We start from the raw sequence: 6,432 nt of genomic DNA, 5'->3' as shown, positions 1-6,432 counted from the left end.
TTCAAAGAAAAGAGAATATTGTACATTTCCAATGCAGGTAAATGATAAAACAGTTACATATAATCAGCTGTTTAAGTGGCATTTTAACTTCACTATTTAAATAATGTGATAATCAGGGGAAAGAATGATAGCTATTATATCATGATAAGGGATGAAATGCTATCATTGTATATACAGCCTACAACCAAATTTGCTTTACATTGGTTTTTAAACTATTGTTAAAATTTTAATGTGTGTGTATGTATATGCACGCATATGTGTGTGTGTGTGCCACGGAAGCCAATCAGATTCCCTGAAGCTAGAGTTATAGACAATTGTGAACCACTGACTGAATATGGGGCTGGGAACAGAACTACAATTATCTTCAAGAACAGCAGGTGCTCTTAACCACTGAGCCCACTCCAGTGCCAAATTTGCTTATAATCTTATGCATTGAAAAAAACAAGGCTAAGGGGAATGCTTCATAATGTTGGCAATGGTGGTCCTGGGTTTAAGTTGATGTAAATGTTTCTCATCTCATATAAATTTGATCATGAAAATAAGGTTGACAAATGAGCCTGCCTGCTGCCTCAGCTCATACAGTCAATGGTTGTAACTATTAGCCAAGCAACTGGCTCCTTAGAGAACTGGGCACTATGATATATAAATATAAAATCATTGTAACTTTCTTTTTAAAGTTCTTGTAGTATTCCATGTGCTTACATATAACCATATTCAGGGAGGAAATCAGTCCAGTTCAGTATTGCACTGCTAAAGCCACAGCACAATCTGTCTTGATTTGCTTCCATGACCGGAACTCTGCTCCATAGCCCCTGAGCATACGATCAGAGTCAGCTTGCCCCACACCATCTGCTGTGAACTCCCCCACAGCTGGAAATCAGAGAAAAAGAAAATCACCATGGCTTCTCAGAGGTGTGTGTTATTATAATCCCAGTCTGGCAGGAGCAGGCAGAGCTGACAGGAGCTACCAGGAACTTGTGCCACTGGTGAGGCTGCAGCGGCAGCAGCAGCAGCAGCATGGAGCTATTGGAGGAAGGAGCATGAACAGACAGAGTAAAAGTGCTCTGAGGACGACTCAGCAGCAATTTGTAGCTGGATGTGCTATGGCGTGGTCGTGACTGATCTCTACGAGGCCCAAGTACTAATGGTTTGTGTCTTAGGGTTTCTATTGCTGGGAAGAGACTTCATGACCAAGGCAACTCTTAAAAAGGAAAACTTTAAATTGAGGATGGCTTACAGTTCAGAGGTTCATACAGTATCATCGTGGTGGGAAGCATGGTAGCACCCAGGCAGACATGGTGGTGGAGAGTTCGACATTTGAATCCACAGGCAGCAGGAAGTAAAAGACACATTGGATCTGCTTTGAGCATCTGAAACTTCAAAGCCAGTGACATACTCCCTCAAACACGGCCTCACCTAGTCCAGTAAGGCCACACCTCCTAATAATGCCACTTCCTATGAGCCTATGAGGAACATTTTCATTCAAACTACTACAATCTGTTTCCCAGGAGGTATTGTTAGAAGTAGCAGAACCTTTAGGAGGGAGAGCCTATTGGGAGGCATTTGGGTCACTGGGGGTGTGCCTTCAAGGCAATTGTAGAAGCTGGACTAAAACACAGAGCCAAAATACTAACTTTTCCTTTTTGTGTAATGATTATATCAAATATTTTGTCATGGTTACAGAAAGCAGATTCACATAGTTTACTTCATAGAAGTACCATACCAGAGCTGGAGCGATGACCCAGTGGATAAGAGTACTTGTCACAGAGGACCCAGGTTTGGTTCCCAGAACTCACATGGTGGCTCATAACTCTGTAACTCCAGTTCCAGTGGCTCTGTTGCTCCCTTCTGACCTCTGTGATACCAAGCACACATGTGGCACACATACATAGACACAAGCAAAATACTCATACACATTAAATACATCTTAAAAATTAAAAAGAACTGTCATACAAATCTCAATTTTCTGAAGGAAATTTCAGATTTTTATAAGAGAAAAATCTCCTGTAATCATGCTTAATCCAATTATATTGATCTTCGTTTTCGTTTCGCTTTCTAAACAGTTAACTTTATCATGTGCTCGCGATGCTGTTATAATGTACTTGTCTGCACATCCATGGAGAATCTAGAGTTTGATATTGGGTAACTTCCTTAATGACTCGCCATATTAGATATTGAAGCAGAGTCTCTCATTTGAATCAAGAGCTCGTTAGTTTGGCTAATCTGCCCAGAGCACAAGGCTCCCTGTCTCTATGTCTCTGTCTCTGTCTCTGTCTCTCTCTGTCTCTCTCTCTCTGTCTCTCTCTCTGTCTCTCTCTCTGTCTCTCTGTCTCTCTGTCTCTCTCTCNCTCTGTCTCTCTGTCTCTCTGTCTCTCTCTCTCTCTCTCTCTCTCTCTCTCTCTCTCTCTCTCTCTCTCTCAAACACTGGGATTTCCAGTGAGCTGCTATTCCCACCTGGCATTCACATGGGTGTGGGGTGGGGGAGATCTAAACTCTACTCCTCACACTTGTGTGGAAAGTGCCTTGCCCAGTGATCCATCTCCTCTGCCCTGAGTTATGTTTTGAACTTGAAGACAACTTGTGTTGTGTAAACTACACTCAGACAGAAGATGAAACAAAAAGAAATCTTAGAGGGACAACCATGACCTGAAGAATTATTAAGGAGCTCCCCAAAGACCCCTTGGTTTTGTTCAGTCTTGTCTAAAGCCCAGGAAACTGAGTTAGGTTTTGTAAACTACCAACCCTGGGGTTACCCTGCCAACAATGCTGTGTACTAATACATCAAAATATTCTAGAACACTTCTATTTGCCCAATGCACAGCAAATTTAGCTGAAGCTGAGGCATAGACTCAGAGGCACAAAAACTACAAGATTGGTTTCAGAGATTCCTATCTAAGACCAATTCCTTGCTCTTTCAAAGTCAGTCACCCCAAGAGGGTTGCTGAGGGATGTAGACACTCATTAAAGATAAAGAGGATTGGCTGCAGGAAGGCACAGGACTGTGAAGAATTAAACATGATCCTGTTGTCAGTCCTGCAGCTTTCCAGGAGCTGGGCTCATGCACTGCCGGCCCGAAAGTGTGGCAATGCATTACAAAACATATCTCTCCTACATCCTAAGAGACAGGAACATTTGCTGTTCCTAACAGCCAGAGTTAATGATACACCCTAAAGTCACTCAAGACGTAAGACAGGTATCCTACTGTGTACTCAGCCAGTTTGTTTAGCCTTCCTTAAGATAACGATGTAACAATCAACCTTACTTGCCTCCTATTTCCCATGCAATCAACTTCTACAACCTAAGCTAATGAATGACTCTAATCTTAAATACCTTTCCTGACCCTGACCTAAGACTAGAAACATGTGGGTTTGTATGTGTGTTGCAATAACCATTGCCTGAAAACAGAAATATAGGTTGAAAGCAATCTCATAAAGTGGATGTCCATAAATATTGAAGAAAATATAGGAAAATACTATAAAATAAGAAAAATATTCTTTGACAAACAATGGTGTTTGTAATGCTGTTTGTCATTTGGGTCCGTTGGAGTCAGTGACTCCATCCCTTGTAAAACAGTTAAGGATGTCTGTGAAGTGTCCCTTACTCCTTTCCCATGCAATGATTTCTGTACTGCTCAGTACAAGAGAGAGCAGTGTCTCTGTGAGGGATATGCTGACAGAAACTTAGGGACAGACCAATTCCTAAGACAGCATTCAGGAAGGCACAGACTCGGAGTCAGACAATAGACAAACAGGGACAACAGAAGACAGAGAGAAAGAAACAGAATTCAAGTTGGGACTTGCTCGTGGTCAAATGGCAAGAAGTACTTTCTTGATTTCTATCCCTAATGTGACAACAGTGCATTCTGGTGACTTGGTTTATAAATCTCCAATGTGTTAAATCTAGCATCACAAATTCTCAAAGTCACAGCTTTAGTGGAAGGAAGCCAGCCTGACGTGGCAAGCTCACTGCTGAGCAGTCTTGTGGTCTCCGTAGCGTGACCAGGGAACCTTCTTGGGCCCCATGAAGAACAACACATTTAGCATTTGATCCCCTTTGGTTGCCTGTTCAGAACAGAGAACTGCACTTCACTCTATCCTGCTAAGGACTTAGCTTGTGTATAATCTGAGATAGGTAGCTAAGAGGAAAAACTCATTTTTAATTACCTATGAGCACATGAGAGGCCAGGAAAAATATGAGGTTCTAGGAAGCTTCCAGAATATTGAAATTTGAACAGTATCTAGAGACAGGGAAAGGAATGGGGCTTTTCAGCTCCTCAGGAGGCCTGGGAACAGCTTCTGGCAAACGGGTGTACCTTATTCACCTATATTTGGCTGTCTAGGGCTCCAAGCTTGTGCAGATAAAAATCTCTCAGGCACTGAAAGCTATCAGGGTTCTCTGTCTTCCTGCTTCCCTCACTAATGAAAAAGTTCTTCACCCCAGGGCAACTTTCAGAAATTCTTCCAACTCTACAATTTCTCAAACTGACTAGCTTAATGGAAGTGACAAAATGAAGTATTTTAGAGTAGCCATTTTTTCTGTCTATATTTGAGGTTTTTATGTTCTGATCTCTGGGTGTACCCAGCACCCTACCTTTCCCTTTATTTCAAATGGATTTTAACTGTGGTGAATACATTCTCAGAGATCACTGGTGTACCCATACAGGTCCCTTTAGATGACTTCCTTGGATGGAGCCATAGCTTCTGTCGAACCTGTGCTAAGAGGCAAAGCAAGCCTCTCCTTCATTAAGCTGCTTCTGTCAAGCATTTGGTCATTGCAATGTAAACGTAACTAATATATTCATATACAGAATGAATTCCCGGGCCACATGTCAGTCTGAGATGAAGGTGATGTCTGTGGTTGGCAATGAAGCTCTATGGGGAACCAGGCTCTTTCTATCTCATGACTTCCCTAGTCCTGGGGCCTTATTAGCACCCACCTTCAGGGGCCCATCCAGACAGAGAGATCATGGAGGTGGCACACTTGCTTTTAGTTTTTATTGGGGAATATTTGCAACAGAGAACTCTTTGGGAGAATTTACTAAGGTTCAACTCCAAGTCACTGTTCTGGGCACTTTCTGTTGTCACCTTGACACACCTAGAGTGACCCAGGAAGAGAAACAATGTCAATTTAAAAACTGTCCTGGAAAGAGGAACACTCCTCCATTGCTTGTGGGATTACAAGCTGGTACAACCACTCTGGAAATCAGTTTGGCAGTTCCTCAGAAAATTAGACATTGTACTACCTGAGGACCCAACTATACCAACTCCTGGGCAAATACCCAGAAGATGCTCCAAAATGTAATAAGGACACATGTTCCACTATGTTCATAGCAGCCTTATTTATAATAGCCAGGAGCTGGAAAGAACCCAGATGTCATTCAACAGAGGAGTGGATACAGAAAATGTGGTACATTTACACAATGGAGTACAACTCAGCTATTAAAAGTGATGGATTCGTGAAATTCTTAGGCAAATTGATAGAACTAGAAAATATCATCCTGAGTGAGGTAACCCAATCTTGAAAGAACACACATGGTATGCACTCACTGATAAGTGGATATTAGCCCAAAAGTTCCAAATACCCAAGATACAACTCACAGACCACATGAAGCTCAAGAAGAAGGAATACCAAAGTGTCAGTGCTTCGGTCCTTCTTAGAAGAAGAACAGAATTCTCACAGGAGCAAATATGGAGATAAAAGTATAGAGCAGAGACTGAAGGAAAGGCCATCCAGAGACCACCTGGAGATTCATCCCATAAACAGTTACCAAACCCTGACACTATTGTGGATGCCAAGAAGTGCATGCTGAAAAGAGCCTAATATGGCTGTCTCCTGAGAGACCCTACCAGAGCCTTACAAATACAGAGACAGATGCTTGCAGCTAACCATTGGACTGAGCATGGGGTCCCCAATAGAGGAGTTAGAGAAAGGACCAAAGGAGATGAAGGGGATTGCAACCCCACAGGAAGAACAACAATATCAACCAACCAGTCTCCCAAGAGTTCCCAGGGACTGAACCATCAACAAAGGAGTACACATGGCTCCAGCTGCATATGTTGCAGAGGATGACCTTGTCATGCATCAATGGGAGGAGTGGTCCTTGGTCCTATGAAGGCTCAATAGATGCCTCAGTGTAGGACAACTGAGGGCAGGGAGGTGGGAATGGGTGGGTAGGTGGAGGAACACCCTCACAGAAGCAGGGGGAGGGAGGATGGGATAGGGGGTTTCATGGGGGAGCCGGGAAAGGGGATAACATTTGAAATGTAAATAAAGAAAATATCCAATTTAAAAAAAGAAGGAAAGGGGACTCCTCCGAACTTAGGAACTTAGTCTGCACAGGTGAGAGTGTGCACCACAGAGGCAGACAGCTTCTGGGACAGGCGGGAGCCACAGAGCCACTGAGGCAGCACCCTTTTGGGGCCGTAGACATCC

This window comes from Mus caroli, chromosome 7 (assembly GCF_900094665.2).
Source record: "Mus caroli chromosome 7, CAROLI_EIJ_v1.1, whole genome shotgun sequence".
Lineage (NCBI taxonomy): Eukaryota > Metazoa > Chordata > Mammalia > Rodentia > Muridae > Mus > Mus caroli.
The sequence above is the reverse complement of the archived record's forward strand: the minus strand, read 5'-3'. Positions refer to the sequence as shown.